Source organism: Canis lupus, chromosome X (genome assembly GCF_003254725.2).
Source record: "Canis lupus dingo isolate Sandy chromosome X, ASM325472v2, whole genome shotgun sequence".
Taxonomy (NCBI): domain Eukaryota; kingdom Metazoa; phylum Chordata; class Mammalia; order Carnivora; family Canidae; genus Canis; species Canis lupus.
This window is the reverse complement of record NC_064281.1, coordinates 19,649,322-19,667,992: the sequence shown is the minus strand read 5'-3', so window position 1 is coordinate 19,667,992 and position 18,671 is coordinate 19,649,322. Positions and strand designations below refer to the sequence as shown.

The 18,671-nt window shown below is 36.0% G+C and overlaps 1 protein-coding gene across 1 annotated transcript in view; it reads right to left on the bottom strand.

Annotated features, from left to right (window-relative positions):
* The window catches only part of ZFX (zinc finger protein X-linked), a 96,458-nt gene extending 93,312 nt beyond the window's left edge, over nucleotides 1–3,146 (bottom strand). The window contains exon 1 of the mRNA XM_025438689.3: nucleotides 3,122–3,146. The gene's annotated coding sequence lies outside the window, so the exon portion shown is untranslated. The remainder of the gene's footprint in view (nucleotides 1–3,121) is intronic.
* Between the last annotated feature and the right edge of the window lie 15,525 nt (nucleotides 3,147–18,671).

Sequence of the window (18,671 nt, the reverse complement as noted above, 5' to 3'; positions counted from 1 at the left end):
GGAAGTCAGGGCAGAGGAAGAGGGAGAGAAAGAATCTCAAGCAGACTCTCCATTGAGCCTGATGCAGGGCTCGATTTCATAACCCTGAGTTCGTGACCTGAGCCAAAACAAAGAGGTCTCAACTTACTGAGCCACCCATGTGACCCTGTAATAGGTTTGAATAAAGTCTTCCTTGATTTTTCAACTGGTCAGGTTCAATTTTTCTTTTACAAAAATCTTTAAAACATTGCTGTTAGAATAAGTATATTTGAAAAAGAGGAGGAAGCTGGAGAAGACTATCCTTTAATTCTCTATATGAACCCACAGAGGCTCACCTCTGAACCGAGTATGCAATGAGACAGCTCCAAAGCAATATAGCAAACAAAGACTTTGAGAACTGAACAATGATATAAAATGCCACTCAAACTAGCCCTTGTGTAGCTAATATGTAGGATAACCCCAAAGTATCAGAGCAAAGGCTTTGAAAACTCAACTGATATTGAGACCAATGCATACTGAAGGTGAGCTAAAAATCTGTAATCTGAACCCAACCAGGTTGATCACCTGCCTGCTTTAAAAAAATCACATCCATCAGAAGACTTTATAACAGGATCCAGATTCTTACAACATAAGATACAAAATATCCAGTATACAATCCAAAATTACTTGACATACAAAGAATCAAGAAAATGTGCTTAATTCCCAAGGGAAAAGACATTCAACAGATGCCAAACCCAAGATGACTCAGCTACTTAAATTTATAGACAAAGACTTCAAGGCTGTTATAATTATGCTCTGTGAGGTAAACACACCCTTTAAATAAGTGAAAAGAGTGTTCTCAACAGAGTAAAAAGAAACTATGAAAAATAACCAAATGGAACTTTTAGAGGATAACACTATAATATATGAAATTAAAGATTCACTAGATGAGCTCAATAGCAGAATTATATGTGTGACATGTATGCATAATATACAGAAAACCATCATTTTATAGGATATATAATTATATATGATATGTAAATATGAGGATTATGGGGACTGTAGGCACAATTCCTACTTTAAAATTTTGGAATCTGTGTCATTTTGTCTCTAAAAAGGGATATAGTTTAGTCTTGACGATCATGAGAAGCTGGAGATGTACACCCCAGATCTCACAACCCAGTCAGTCTCTGGTCAAACAGCAACTTTAATCAAGAGATGGCAATAGTCTCTGAAGTGCTATGGGTGTAAAAGAAACAACACTGCCCTCTAGGGAGCATTGTGGAAGTTTGTGTGTACTTTTTTGGGACACATTGGAATGAAACTGCAAAACATGGATGATAAAGAAAAAATATATATGCAGAGGGAGGCAGGGAAAATGGGAGAGATTATAAGGATTTGGCTAATATGATTGTAAGGGCTGGAAAGTTCAAAATCCTCAGGGCAGGCCAGCAGGCTGGAAACCCAGGGAAAAACTGATGTTGCAGTCTTGAGTCCAAAGGCAGTCTAGAAGCAGAATTCTTCTCTTCTCTCGGCAGGTCAATAGTTTTTCCTAAGCCCTACGACTTATTGGATAAGGCATACTCACTTTATAGAGGATAATCTGCTTTACTCAACGTCTACTGATTTAAATGTTATAATCACATCTAAAAAATACCTTCACAGCAATATAGAGACCACTGTTTGATCAAACACTAGGTATCCTAACCTAGCCAAGTTGACACATAAAATTAACCCATCACAGATGACAGAGGAAAACAGATTATGGGCTTGAAGACAGATCAATGGAAATTATCCAAACTAAAGAAGAAAAAGAAAGAAGAGTAAATTTAACAGAACATCAGGCCTGTGAAAAAATATCGAATGGTCAACCATTGGTACCACTAGAGTCCCAGGAAAGCAGAAAAAGATTAGTGCAGAAAAAAATATTTGAAGACATAATGGCTGAAAATTTCCCAAATTTGGAGAAAGACATGTCTCTATAGTCAAGATCAGCAAACCCAAAACAAGATGAACTCACCAACAAGAAAAATGTATTCACTATTCTCAATTATATATGATGCAATAATAAAAAGTGACCAGATATAAGCGACAGTCTCAACAAATATAAAAAAAATCAGTATTAAACAGACCTCAGTTTCTGATAGAAAAGAATGAAAAGATGTTTTAAAAAAATAAATGTTGGGCAGCCCTGGTGGCACAGCGGTTTAGCGCCGCCTGCAGCCCAGGGCGTGATCCCGGAGACCCTGGATAGAGTCCCATGTCAGGCTCTCTGTATGATGCCTGCTTCTCCCTCTGCCTGTGTCTCTGCCTCTCTCTCTGTCTCTATGAATAAATAAATAAAATCTTAAAAAAAATAAAAAAAATAAAAAAAAAATAAATGTTTAGTCAATTATACTTCAGTAAAGCTAAAAAATGTTTAGAATAATAAAATGTGGGGCACCTGGTGGCCCAGTCGGTTAAGCATCTGCCTTCAGCTCGGGTCATGATCTTGGGGTCCTGGGTTCAAGCCCCACATTGGGCTCCCTGCTCACTGGGGAGCCTGCTTCTCCCTCCCCCTCTGCTACTCCTCCTGTTTGTGTTCTCTCTCTCTCAAATAAGTAAATTTTTTTTTAAAAGAACAACAAAAAGCTACTTATGGGTTTATGAGAAAATCATAATTTTGCAAAGGATTCTTAGTTATAATACCAAAAGCACCAGCAACAAAGGAAAACAGACATACTGGACTTTATCAAAATGAAAAACTCTTGGGCTTCAAAAGACATCATCAAGAAAGTGCACAGAAAACCCAGAGAATGGGAGAACACATTTGCCAACCATAAATCTGAGATTTGTATCCAGAATATACAAAGAATTCTTACAACACAGTAATAGAAAGACAATTCAATTGTAAAAATGAGTTAAGGATCTGAATACACATTCCTCCAAGGAAGATGTACAAATAGCCAATAAGCACACAAAAAGATGTTTGGCACCATTAGCCATCAGGGAAATGCAAATCAAAACAATAATGAGATACCACTTCAAACACATCAGGATGCCTAGAATCAAAAAGTCATAATAAGCAAGCAGAACTGTCATTCATTACTGGTGAAAATGCAAAATGTACAGCCACTTTGGAAGACAGTTTGGCCATTTCATACAAAATTAAACATACTCTTACCGTATGATCCTGCAATCACTGTCCTTAGTGTTTACTCAAATGAATTGAAAACTTATGTCCACACAAAGTCTGCCCACAGATATTTATTACAGCTTTAATCCTAACTGCCGGAATTGGAAACAATTAAGCTGTTTTATCAGACAAACAAACAGTGGTACATTCATACAATGGAATATTATTCAGTGATAAAAAGAAATGAGATATCAAGCCAGGAAGACACTGAAACATTTTAAATGCATATTGCTGAGTTAAAGAAGCCAACCTGAAAAAGCTACATACTGTATGATTCCACCCATATGACATTCTGGAAAAGGCAAAACTATGGAGACAATAAAAAAGAACAGTGGTTGTCAGGAGTTTAACAGCAGGAAGAAAGGGAGGTATGAGTAGGTAGAGCAAGGCAATTTTTAGGGCACTGAAACGATTTTGTATGATAGTGTAATGGTGAATATATGTAATTATACAACTATCAAAACCCAGAGAATATACAATACAAAAGTGAATCCTAATATAAATCATGAACTTTAAGTTTTTTTTAAAACCTGTTGTAAACAATGTCAACTAAAAAAGAATATAGCCAAAGGAGAAAAAAGGCCATAGCAACAGGTTTTGGTGAGATGTGGAGAAACAGGAACCCTAATATACTGCTGGTGGGAATTAAAATGATGCAGCCACTTTGAAATACAGTCTGGCAGTTTTTCAAATGATTAAATAGAAAGTTACCATATGACCCAATAATTCTCTTCCTAGGTTTATACTGAAGAGAAATGAAAACGTATGTCCATGCAAAAACTTACACACATACTGCTGTGTGTCTCTCATGAATAAATAAAAATCTTTTAAAAAATGGTGTTCTCTGACAAAACTACTAAAACAGAAAAAACTCCAGCAAGTCTGACTGTCAGAAAACTAGGAGAAAAAGAGAGACAATGAGAGACAGAGGTAGAGAATATTTGGAACAGAAAAATATATATATAATAAAAAATAAGAGCAGAAAAATTTTTAAAAGATTTTATTTATTCATGAGAGAGACATAGGCAGAGGGAGAAGCAGGCTCCACGCAGGAGCCCGATGTGGGACTCGATCCCAGGACTCCAGCATCATGCCCTGAGCCACTCAGCTGTCCCCAAGAGCAGAAATTTTTAATAACATATAAGAATACAATGGACAACTTCATTCCAGTCCATCTGAAAACTAAGAACATATGGAAAGATTTCAAGAGAAATATAAGAAATATAGGAACTGATAATCAAATGTTGCTCAAATGAAAAATATTAATCCCATGGTTTTACTGCAAAATTTATCAAATCTTCCAAGGAAAGTTAATCTTTCTATATTAAACAATATATTTCAAAAAATAGAAGTGTAAAAGTTACTCAGCTCAAACTTCATAACAAACTCACTAAATAGTAAAAGAAAGTAACATTTTAATCAATCTCACTTATTAGTATGTATGCAAATCTTCTAAATAAAATAACAACCGTTAACTTAAGCACTGTATTAAAAAAAATAACGTGACACAATCAAGTAGAACGTTTTGAAGAATGCATCGAGTTCAACATCAGAAAATCTAGCAATGTAATATTTTATAGATTAAAGGAAAAATATAATCATCACACAAGATACAGAAAAGATGATGAGCATTTATTCATTGTTTAAAACGAAACAAAATTAAAACCCCTAAGATAATTAGAATGGGGAACTTCCCAACCTTGAAAAAAATCCATTAAAAAAAACTACATAGAGGAGGCAAAATTTTCAGGGAAGATGGAAGGAAAATTATGTCCCTGAAAAGTAACAATAAAGTTGGATAAAATTGACAAAAACAACCATTTCAATGTTTTAGAAATCACCTGAGATGGGGAGAGAGAGAACACAAACTACCACTATCAGGAAAGAAACAAGAAGTATCACTATGGACCCTGCAGACATAGAAAGGATACTAAGGGAGTAAGTACTACAAACAATTCTACATATAAAAACTTGACAACTAAGATGAAATGCACCAATTCCTTGAAAAACACAAACTTCCACAATGTATCCAATATGAAATATGTAATTTGAATAACCCTATGATTATTAAGAAAATTGAATTTTTTAATCTTAAAAATCCTCCCAAAAAGAAATCTCCAGGCCCAGATGGCTTCCACTGGAGAATTATGCCAAACTTTTAAAGAATTACCAACAATTACATATAATCTTTTCCAGAAAACAGAAGAGGGAACACTTCCCAATTCATTTTGAAGCTAGCACTTCCCTGACCAAAATCAGAGACAATACAAAATATTAAAACTACAGCCAATATCCCTCATGAAGGTAGATGTAAAATCTTTAGCAAATATTTCAGCAATATATAAAAAGAACTGTATGGGTTCTAGTATCTAGAATATATATATATATTTTTACACCCACTTGGATGGCCGTAACAACAACAGCAACAAAATGTATAAGCATTGGGCAGCCCGGGTAGCTTGGTGGTTTAGTGCCGCCTTCGGCCCAGGGCGTGATCCTGGAGACCCGGGATTGAGTCCCACGTCGGGCTCCCTGCATGGAGCCTGCTTCTCCCTCTGCCTGTGTCTCTGCCTACTCTCTCCTCTCTGTGTTTCTCATGAATACATTTTTTAAAAATGTATAAGTATTGAGAATACAAAGAAACTGGAATCTTCATACATTTCTGATGGGAAAGTAAAATGGCTTAGCTAATTATTTTTTAGATTTTTTTTATTTATTTATTTATTCATTCATTCATTCATTCATTCTTTACTTGGGAGAGCACATGAGAGAGCACAAGCAGGGAGAAGGGCAGGAGGAAAGGGAGAGGTAGACTCTACTGAGCAGGGAGACAGATGTGGGGCTCAATCCCAGGACACTGGGTTCATGACCTGACCCAAAGGCAAACACTTAACCAACTGAGCCAGTCAGGCACCCCCATGTAGCTACTTTGGAAAAGAGTTCGGCAGTTCCTACAAAAGTTAAAACACTGAGGGGCACCTGAGTGGCTAAGTCAGTTAAGCATCCAACTCTTGATTTTGGCTCAGGTTGTGACCTCAGAGTTGTGAGATTAAGCCCTGTGTCAAGCTCTGAACTGGGTGTGGAGCCTGCTTAAGATTCTTTCTCCTCTTCCCTCTGTCCCTCCCCTCTTTCTCCCCTCTCCCTCTCTAAAAAAAAAATTTAAGAAAGAAAGAAATTTTAAAGGTTAAAACAAGGGACGCTTGGGTGGCTCAGTTGCTGAGCATCTGCCTTTGGCTCAGGTCATGATCCCGAGACCCTGGGATGGAGTCTTGCATCGGGCTCCCCACACAGAGCCTGCTCCTCCCTCTGCCTATATCTCTGCCTCTCTCTGTGTGTCTCTCATGAATAAATAAATTAACACATATTTTTAAAAAAGTTAAAACAATGAATTGCCATATGACCCACTAATTTCACTTCTAGGTATATACCCCAAAGAACTGAAAACAGGTGTTTAAATAAAAACTTGTGTGTTCATAACACCACTATTTGCAATAGCCAAAAAATGGAAACAACCCAAATGTCCATCAACAAATGAATGCATAAACAAAATGTGGCATATTATTCAGTCACAAAAGGAAAGAAGTATTGACACATGCTATGACATGGATGAACCTTGAAAACATTATGCTAAGTGAAAGAAACCAGACACAAAAGGCCACACATTGTATAATTCCATTGATATGAAATATGCAGAATTGGCAAATTCAAAGAAACAAAAAACAGATTAATGGTTGACAGGGGCTGAGGGGAATGGGACTGTGGAATGATTGCTTAACGAGTATAAGGTTCCCTTTTGGGGTGATGAAAATGTTCTGGAATTAGATAGTGGTGATGGTTGCGCAACACTGTGAATGTACTTAGTGACAATTGTATGCTTTCAAAAGACTAAAATGGTAAATTTTATGCTATGTGTATTTTACAACAATAATTTTTTCTTAAAAGAATCATAACCAAATGAAGTTTATTCTCTGAATACAAATCTAGTTAAATATTCAAAACCCACACTGACAAGCTAAAGAAGAAAAAAATATTACATAAGCATATCAACTGATGCAGATAAAGCATTTGACAAAATTCAACACTTATTCCCAACAAAAATTCGCAGAAAACTAGGAGAGGTTACTTCAACTTGATTTTTAAAATCTAAAAAAAAAAAAAAACCCTTACAACCAACATTATACTTATTGGTGAAAGACTACTTTCCTCCTAAAAACAAGAACAAGGAAACGATGTCTACTCTCATCACCTAATTCAACATGGTAGTGGAAGTTATAGCTAGGGCAACAAAGCAAAAAAAAGGGGGGCAAAGCATCTTGATTGGAAAAAAAGAAATAAAACTGTCCCTATATGTGGATGAAATTAATGTGTATGTGAAAAATCTATAAAAGAATTAGTTCAGCAAGGTTGCAGGATACGAAGATAAACATAAAATCAACTGTATGAACCCAAGGACATCAAATTTTAAAATACAATTTACAATCAGTCAAAAAATGAAACAAATGTAAATATAACAAAATATGTATAGGACTTACATGCTGAAAACTACAAAACACTGATGAAAGAAATACAAGAATTTCTAAATAAATGGAGAAATATTCTGTGTTCATTAACTGGAAGACTCAATATAAAAAGATATCAATTCTCACCCAATTCATATACATGTTTAATGAAATTCCTATCAAAATCCCAGCAATATTTTTATATAGACAAGCTTATCCTAAAATTTTTTTTCTTATCCTAAAATTTTTATGGAAAGAAAAAGGAACTAGATTGGCTAAATTAATTTTGAAAAAAAGAGTAAAGTGGAAGAAATCACTATACCTGATTTCATTATTTAAATTTTTTTTTATGATAGTCACAGAGAGAGAGAGAGAGAGAGAGAGAGAGGCAGAGACACAGGCAGAGGGAGAAGCAGGCTCCATGCACCGGGAGCCCGACGTGGGATTCGATCCCAGGTCTCCAGGATCGTGCCCTGGGCCAAAGGCAGGCGCTAAACCGCTGCGCCACCCAGGGATCCCCATGATTTATTATATAGCTATAGTAATCCAGATTATGTGATATTTGCAGGGAAATCTATAAAGATTAATGAAGAGATTAGAGAACCCAGAAACAAACTCACACAAATATGCCCAACTGACTTTTTTTTTTCCAACTGACTTCTGACAAAGGTGCAAAAAGTAATTCAATGGAAGAAGGAGAGCCCTTTTGTCAAATGGTGCTGGATCAAAAAAAAAAATTCGTAGTCCAAAAAATGAATCTCAATCCAAACCTCACAACGCATACAGAAATCAATGCAAAATAAATTGTGTACTTAAATGTAAAACATAAAACTATAAAATTTTCAGGAAGAAAACATATGAGAAAATCTTCAGGACCAAGGAAGGGTGAAGTATTCTTAGGCTTAACACCAAAAGCACCATACAGGGAAAAATGGACAAGTTGAACTTCACCAAAATGTAAAATTCTTCTGTGTGAAAGACCGTATTTGGAAGATTAAAAGTCAAGCTACAACTAGGAGAAAATATCTGCAAATCGCATTGATCTGACAAAGGATTAGTATCTCAAAACTCAATTGTGAAAAAGCAAATATTATAATATGAGGAAATTACATAAACAGACATTTCACCAAAGAGGATATACAGATGGCAAATAAGCCCACAAACAGATGTTTAATTATCATTAGCCATTACAGATGTAAATTAAAACCACAATGAGATATCACTACACACCTAACAGAATAGCTAAAATAAAAAACAGTGATATCATCTGGCAAGGATATGGAAAAAGTAGATATACTGCTGATAGGAATGTAAAATTAGTACAGCCATTCTGGAAAACTACTTGGCAGTTTCTCGAAAAACTCAACATGTAATTACCACACTACTTAGCAACTGCACTCCTAGGCATTAACTCTGGAGAACTAAAAACTTTGGTTCACATAAAGACATTCCATGAATGTTTACAGCAACTTTAATTGTAATAAGCTATAACTGGAAACAACCCCGATGTCCATCAATGGGTGAATGGTTAAACAAACTATATGGTATATCCATACCAAGGCATATGATTTAGTAATAAAAAGGAATGAACTATGAAAGTATGATTCTGTTAATATAACATTTTTGAAATAACAAAATTATGGAAATAGAGAACAGATTAGCAGTTGCCAGGGGGTTAAGTAAGGACTGAGGGGAAGTAGGGGTGAGGAGGTGGGCAAGAGGAAAGCAGGTGTAGCTACATGAGGGCAACACAAGGGATCTTTAGTGATGGAAAAGTACTGTATCTTGACCATATCAATGTCAGTATCTTGGTTGTGACATGCTACTATATATAGTTTTATAAGATATTACCAGCAGAGGACACTGTAAAAAGGGTACAAGGGATTTGTGTGCCATTTCTTAGAAATAATAGCATGTGAATTCACAATTCTCTCATAATAAAAAGTTTAGTTTTGAGGTGTGTCTGGGTGGTGAAGTTAGTTAAGCATCTGACTCTTGGTTTCAGCTCAGATCATGATCTCAGGGTTATGCAATCCTGCCCCACATAGGGCTCTGTGCTCAGCATGGAGTCGGCTTGGGGCTTTCTCACGCTCTCCCTCTATCCCTCTCCCCCACACTTGTGTTCTCTCTCTCTCTCTAAAATAAATAAATACATAAATAAATAAATAAATAAATAAATAAATTTTTTAAGAGTTTAATTTTAAAAACACGGTGGGAGGGGCACCTCGGTGGCTCAGCTGGTTAAGCGCCTGACTCGGTTTTGGCTCAGGCCATGATCAGGTGATGAGATTGAGCCCCATTCAGGCTTAGCAGGGAGTCTGCTTGAAATTCCCCTCTGCCCTTCCTTCTGGCACAGGCATCCACGCTCTCTCTTTCTCAATAAATCAATAAATAAAATCTTTTTAAAAATTAAAAAAATAAAAACAGGATAGGATATAGAGAAAATGGTGCTTGGAGGGAAATTTTTAGCTTTATTTTTTAATTTTTTAAAAGATTTTATTTATTTATTCATGAGACACAGAGAGAGAGAGAGAGAGAGAGAGAGAGAGGCAGAGACACAGGCAGAGGGAGAAGCAGGCTCCATGCAGGAAGCCCAATGGGACTCAGGCGTCCCAAATTTGTAGCTTTAAATATCTATATAAAAGAAGATACAGGGCAGCCCGGGTGGCTCAGCGGTTTAGAGCCACCTTCAGTCCAGGTCGTGATCCTGGAGACCTGGGATCGAGTCCCATGTCAGGACTGCCTGTGTCTCTGCCTGTCTCTCTCTGTGTCTCTCATGAATGAATAAATAAAATCTTAAAAAAAAGAAAAGATACAAAATCAATAACCTACACTTCTACTTCAAGAAACTAGAAAAAGAAGTGCAAACTATACCCAAAGCAAGTAAAGAAATAATAAAGATTAGAACTGAAATCAATGGAACACAAAACAGAAAAACAATAAAATCAAAGAAATTAAAAGTTGGTTCTTTGAAAAAATCAATAGGACTGACAAGTTTTTAGCTGGACTGACCACACACACACGAGAGAGCGAGAGAGAGAGAGAGAGAGAAGAAATGAATAACCAAAATCAGGAATGAAATAGAAAACAGCACTATCCATGCTACAGAAATATAAATTTTAAAGGATTAAAAGGAATTACATGAACAATTTTCTGCCCACACATTAAATAAATAATTAAGTATAAACCAACTGAATTAAGCAATATATTAAAAGGGATCATATGCTGTGATTTATCCTGGGAATACAGGGTTGATCTAACAACCAAAAATCAATTAATGTAATATACTGTGCTTATAAAGAATAATGAAAAAAACTGTTTATCTTTATAGATGTAGGAAAAAAAACCTCACAAAATCATCACCCACCCAAGATAAAAACTCTCAGCAAACAAAGAATTGGAAAGGAACTTCCTCAACCTAAAAATCTACAGTTAACATCATAGTTTGTAGTAACAGACTGAATGCTTTCTCTCTTAAAATTAGGAAGAAGACAAAGATGTCTTTGCTATTGCCACTTTTGGTCAACATTGTTCTGGAGGTATTATCCAGTATAATAAAGAATAGAAAGGTTAAAGGCAACCAGATTGGAAAGGAAGATGTAAAACTGTCTTTATTTGCAGGTGACATGATCTTATATACAGAAAATACCAAGGAATTCACACACACAAAAATGATTAGCAGTAATAAACTAGTTTGTCAAGGCCACAGGATGTATGATCAATATATGAAAATCAACTATATTTTTATATGTGAGCAGCAAACAATCCAAAAATGAAATTAAGAAAACAATTCTATTCACAGTAGCATCAAAAATAACTAGTTAGGGGTGCCTGGGTGGCTCAGAAGGTTAAGTGTCTGCCTTCAGCTCAGGTCCTGATCCCAGGGTCCTGGGATTGAGCCTCGCATCAGGCTCCCTGTTCAGTGGGGTGTCTGCTTCCCCTTCTCCCTCTGTCTGCTTTCTCTCTCTCTCTTCCTCCTGCTCCTCTACTTGTGCTCTGTCAAATAAATAAGTAAAATCTTTAAAAAAAAAAAAGGACCCAACTCTTTAAAAATAACTAGAAATAAATTTAACAAAAACTGCAAGACTTGTATGCTGAGAACTAACAAAATATTACTGAAAGAAATTAAAAGAAAATCTAAATAAATAAAAGACATTCCATATTTATGAACTGGAAGAACCAACATTGTCAAATGGTAACCCCTTCCAAACTGCATCTATAAATTTAATACAATCTGTATCAAAATTTCAGGAGGCTTTTTTTTTTAAGATTTTATTTATTTATCCATGAGAGACACAGAGATGCAGAGAGAGAGGCAGAGACACAAGCAGAGGGAGAAGCAGGCTCCATGCAGGGAGCCTGACGTGGGACTGGATTCTGAGTCTCCAGGATCACACCCTGGGCTGAAGGTGTAGCTAAACCGCTGAGCCACCTGGGATGCCCCAGGAGGCTTTTTTTTTTTTTTTTTTTTTAGAAATTGACAAGCTGAACCTAAAACCTATATGGAAATTCAAAGGATTTAGAATAGTCAAAAGAATTTGGAAAAAAAATTGGGGGGAGGATTTTATTACCCAATTTAAAACTTACTGTAAAGCCATAATAATCAAGAGAATGTGGCATATAGATCAATAGAATTCAATAAATTAACCTTCACATCTATGTCAAATATTTTTTATATAAGTGCCAAGACAGGGGCTCCTGGGTGGTCCAGTCCCTTAAGCGTCTGCCTTTGGCTCTGGTCATGATTCTGGAGTCCCAGGATTGAGCCTCCCATTAGGCTCCCTGCTCAGCAGGAGTCTGCTTCTCCCTCTGACCCTCCCCCATCTCGTGTTCTCTCTCAAATAAATAAATACAATCTTTTTTTAAAAAAAGTCAATGAGATATCACCTCACACCTGTCAGAATGGCTAAAATAAAAAAAAAACACACAAGAAACAAATGTTGGTGAGGATATGGAGAAAAAGGAACCTTCTTGCACTGTTGATGGGAATGCAAATGGTGCAGCCATTATGGAAAACAGTATGGAGGTTCCTCAAAATGTTAAAAAAAAAAAAAGAGAGAGAACTACCCTACGACCTAGCAATTGCATTACTAGGTATTTACCCAAAGGATACAAAAGTACAGATTTGAGGGGTTACACACATTCTTATGTTTATTGCAGCATTATTTACAATAGCCAAATTACAGAAGCAGCCCAAGTGTCCACCAACAGATGAATGGATAAAGATGTGGCATAGATACACAATGGAACATTATTCAGCCATAAAAAAGAATGAAATTTTGCCATTTGCAACAACACAGATGGAGCTAGACAGTATTATGCTACACAAAGTAAGTCAGAGAAAGACAAATACCATATGATTTCACTCATGTGGAATTTTAGAAATAAATGAACAAAGAGAAAAGGGGTGGCAAATCAAGAAAGGTACTCTTTTTTTTTTTTTAAGATTTTATTTATTTATTCATGAGAGACACAGAGAGAGAGGCAGACACACAGGCAGAGGGAAAAGCAGACTCCCTGTGGGGACTCAATCCCAGGACCCTGGGTCATGACCTGAGCTGAAGGCAGATGCTCCGCCACTGAGCCACCCAGGTGCCCAGGAAAGGTACTCTTAATTATAGAGAACAAACTGATCGTTACCAGAAGGGAGTAGGTATGGATGATGGGTGAAACAGGTGAAGGGGATTAAGTAGGGCACTTGTGATGAGCACTGGGTGTTGTATGGAAGTGTTGAATCACTGTATTGTATACCTGAAACTAATATGTAACACTGTATATTAACTATACTGGAATTAAAATGTTAAGAAATAAACGTTTTTGTAACAAAAAAAAATAACTCAAAATAGTCACAGACCTAGATGTAGAAACCAAAACTATAAAACTTCTGGAACAAAGAAAATATTTGTGACCTTGGAGTAGGCAGAGTTCTGAGATAGAACCCCAAAAGTATAATCCATAAAAGAAAAAAAAGATAAATTGGACTTCATCATGAAAACTGCACTTCAAAAGACACCAATGAGAAAATAAAGACAAGCCACAGGAGAAAATATTTGCAAATCATGTATCTAATAAGAGGTTTGTATTGAGAATATATAAAGAACTTCTGCAACTCAGTAACAGAATAATCCAGCCAAAAAATTGGCAAAATATTTGAATATCATTTCGCCAAAGAAATATGAATGGTTAATAAGCACATGAAAAGATGCTGTCATTAGGAAAATAAAAATCAAAACGCCAATGAGATAGCACTATATATCCACTAAAATGATTATAATAAAAAGAGAGAGGGATGCCTGGGTGGCTCAGTGGTTGAACACCTGCCTTCGACTCAGGGTGTGATCTCGGGGCCCTGGGATCGAGTCCTGCATCGGGCTCCCCGTAGGGAGCCTGCATCTCCCTCTGCCTATGTCTCTGCCTCTCTCTGTGTCTTTCATGAATAAAAAAATAAAATTAAATTTAAAAAAAGAGAGACTGAGAGAGATAGTACCAGGTGTTGGGAAGGATGTGGAAAAACTGGAATCTTCACATATTGCTGATGGGAATATAAAATAGTATAGCTCCTCTGGAAAATGATTTAGAAGGCTCTTAAAAAGTGGAACATAGGCTTATCATACAACCTAACATTTATTTTATTCCTAGGACTCTACTCAAGAGAAATGAAAACGTGTCTACACAAACTTGGATGCTAATGTTCACTGGAGCATTATTCTTAATAGCCAAAAAGTGGAAACAATCCAAATGTCTATCAACTGGTGAATGCATAAACAAAATATGGTGTGCCTTTATAGCAGAATATTATTCAGCAATAAAAAGAAACTACTGATACAGGTTACAACATAGATGAATCTCAAAAACATCTTATGTGGAAGAATTCAGGTGCTAAAAGACTACATATTGCAGGTGCATGAGGAATTTTCTGGACTGATGGAAAGGTTCTATATCTTATTTGGGCTGATAGATACATGTTTGTATAAAATAACCAAAACTCATCAAACCAAACACTCGATTTGTGCATTTTATTGAATGTAGATTGGATCTAAATAAATGAATAAAACCCTGTTTGATTCTGCTATGGAAGTCCCAAGTGGGAAGTGTTTGGTCTTCAATATTTATATTAGAAATGAAAAAGACTGAAAAGAAAATTAAGTACTTAGTAAAAAAAACAGGACAATAAATCCAAAGAAAGTAAAAGAAAGAAAATAATAAAGGTAAGAAGTCAATGAAATAAAAACAAGAGACCCAAAAACTCAAGAAATGGTCTTTTGAAAAAAGAAAAATAGGCCATGAATCATAATAGTAGGTGATAAAAAACTTTAAGACAAAAGATTGTTGAATTAGTGCAAAATATTGTTGAAGGAGTTTGAGAATACAAACCACTGGACTAATGGGTTTTCTTGTAGTTTTGCAATCTTTTGGAGAAGGTTGAAGATGATTCTCAAGGGATAAAGGTCTTATTTGCGTTCGAGCTACACATATTCAGTTATCTTGCAATCACTAAAATGTGTTCCTGGTTAGGTGAAGCTCCTGCTGTGACATTCTTGATGTACATACTATCTATAAAGGACTTATTGTTAACTCTTTCGGAGTTATGATTCTTGCTAAGTTTTTATGTTTGTTGAGAGAATTACTGTATGCATGTAATAGGAAATTATATTTATTAGAAAGTATTTATTGTAAGAATATAGATTGTAAAAAATAAACCAGTCTGACAGTGGTCAACTTTAATGTATAATTTCACTACTATGTAAGTAGCATGAATTCACTTGCTGGCCTTGGCTTTCTTTCTATAAACTTGTGATTCTAACAGAATCAATGCTAATGCTGACATAAAGCTTATTCCTTTGACACCATTCTTTCTGCTGAAGTGAACAACAATCAATAGTGCTTTATGAATTCTCAAAGTACTTTAAGTCAAAGACATTACTTCCTTGTAGGGGTTTTCATAAAACAATTTTAGGACCAAGATTTTCACCTTCAATTTTAACCAGGGCTGAATCAAAGATGGCTTATAGTTTTAATTAATAATAGAGTAAATGTGCCACAAAATGTATTTAATCACTCCCTTCTAACATTTAGGTGTCTTACAACTGTTGCTATAATAAACAATGCTGAAATAAACATCCTATATAGATCTTTGTGAACATGAGCAAATATTTGTTTATGATGCGTTCCCAGATAAGGAATTCTGGGTCAAAGGATGAGATATTTTAAATCTGGATAGATAAAATCACAGTCCTCTTCAAAGAACATTCCAGTTTATACTTCCCAACAATATAGCCTCACCAACACTGATTGCTATAAATCTTTTCAACTTTTGCCAAATTTTTTTAGTATAGTTGACACAATTTTTACAAATTTTAATAAGTGAAAATGAATCCCATTGTTTTCACATTTCTTATTACCAGACAGGCTCAGCACTTTACAAATATGTACTGGGTATTTTTGTATTTCTTGTACAAATAGCCCATACATATTTGCAAGATGGACTTTCCCTGCGGCCAAAAGCTGAAGTCAGACATATTAACAGCAGTGCTCCATCCCCCTAGAATGCAATGTTATGTCCCTGATGCCCAATATTTGTAAACATTCTCTTAAATGAAAGCGTTAACTATTTGTCTAAATTCTTCCCAAACAGTAACACAATCCCTGAGTATAAAAGTACAATGGCCCAGAGGGCACCCAAGTGGCTCAGTTGGTTGAGTGTCTAACTCTTGGTTTTGGCTCTGGTCGTGATCTCAAAGTCGTGAGATCAAGGCCCAGATCAAGGCCCACACTGGGCTTGGAGTTCAGCACCCAGTCTGCTTGAGATTCTCTCTTGCCCTCCCTCTGCCCCTCTTCCTGTTCTTGCATGCTCTTTCTAAAATAAAGAAAATCTTAAAAAAAAAAAAAAAAAAAAAAAGTACAGTGCCCAGGACAAAACTCATTTTCTCTAATCCAGCAAGGACCGACCTTACAAGAAAGTCACTGGGCAGTAGCACAGCTCCTCCTTGTTAAGTCTGAAGCACAGAGAAAACTCCATGGAGATGTCACATCTGCTCCTGCCTGTGGGATCACTTGACTGTCACTAACTGCAGTCTTCACCCAGGTCAAATCAGTATGCTCATGAGTCAACATGAGCTCTCTTCCTGCTGGTCATTAGCCCACTGAATGGGATGCAATAAATATTTTATTCCATTTCTGCTTTTTCATCTTACTGATTTGTTCTAGGAATATTAATCTTTCACATGTCATGTAAGTCATAAATATTTTCTCTCAATCTATCATCTTTTATATCTGTGATATCTTTGGCCTCATTCTGAGCTTTTAGACATCAGATCTGTTAACTTCTCCTTTACACCTTTTGGGTTTGTTTTGCACTCCTCGTACAAATGATTAAAATTCTTACTTTTTCTTTGTTCCGAATTTTGTCTCAATAAAATGAAATCTTAAATAAGATTTTAAGTGAAAGATCTTTAATCTCCAAATGGTTAGCCATTTGGACTCCCCTTTCCTCACAGACATAAAATGCAGCCTATAGCATATATTATTAAAATTTTATATATGGTTGTTAAGTTTGTTTCAATGATCAATTTCTGCATCAATACCACACTTCTTGTATTATAGCTTTCTATATTCTAAAACATCGTAAGTCAACTCTCCCATTATAATTTGTTTCTAAAAGTTTACTTACTACTTTTGTGAATTTATTTTCTAAATCTTTATCAGCTGAACAAGTTCTTTAAAGTCTTACTGAAATTTTTATTCAGATTACACTGAATTTATAGCACAAAATGGCAGTCATCTATACAATATTGAGTATTACCATACAGGAATATTGCCTATTTTCTCATTATTTCTATCTCCTTCTTTTGTCCTTTAGCAAATGTTTTTTTTTTTTTTTTAAAGATTTTATTTATTTATTCATGATAGTCACACAGAGAGAGACAGAGAGGCAGAGACACAGGCAGAGGGAGAAGCAGGCTCCATGCACCGGGAGCCCGATGTGGGATTCGATCCCGGGTCTCCAGGATCACGCCCCGGGCCAAAGGCAGGCGCCAAACCGCTGCGCCACCCAGGGATCCCAGCAAATGTTTTATTCATAAAGATCTTGCAGTCTTGTTAAATTTATACCTGGATAGTTTATACCAACTGTATTTTCTGATCTGTATGTGTGTGGGGGTGTAAACTAATTAGTTATTTAATAAACTAATAATTTTTGCATGTTTATCTTGAACCCTTTCACCTCACTGAACTCTTAGCAGTTCATGTTTTCAGTTTCTAGGTTGTATTTTCTAGACAATCTTATACCTTGTAAATAATGTTCTATTGCTTCCATTCCCAATATCTGTACCTCATCTGCTAAGCCCCAGAGAACACTGTTGTAGAACTGAAGTGGTAGCTGACATTCTTGACTTGCTGCAGACCTTAATGAGAATAGAGAAACAATCACATGAATTCCAGTGTCATGCAACTGATAACTGCTTCCCATCCTGAATTTTACTCTACTTATTACTTCATTAACCTCACAACTCCACATTTTTACCCAACTCAAACTTTTTACCCCACCTATGGCATCTTGGAGGGATGTTACTGTGCTCCAGTATTTCATCATTCAAAACCATGATGCTGATAGTTCTCTGCTAAGCACATGACATTAAGTTTCCTTCTCTACATTACCTACATTTAAAAGTTATTGTGGATTATATTAAATACATTTTCAAGGTATGCTTTTTTTCTTTCAATCTCTGTAATTTCCAGGTTATTCTTTTAATTTATTGCTGGACCTAATTTACTAATAATTTTATTTATTTAGATTTTATTTGACAGAGAGAGTGCACGTGCACAACCAGGGGGAGCAGCAGGCTCCTCGCTGAGCAGAGAGCCCAATGAGAGGCTCGATCCCAAGACCCTGGGATCATGACCTGAGCCAAAGGCAGACACTTAACTGACTGAGCCACCCAGGTGGCCCAATTTACTAATATTTTAACATGGATTTTATAACTTGGTGAGAATATGTTCCAGTGGTTTTGTCATTTTGTTTTTGATAGTTTTCTCTCGAG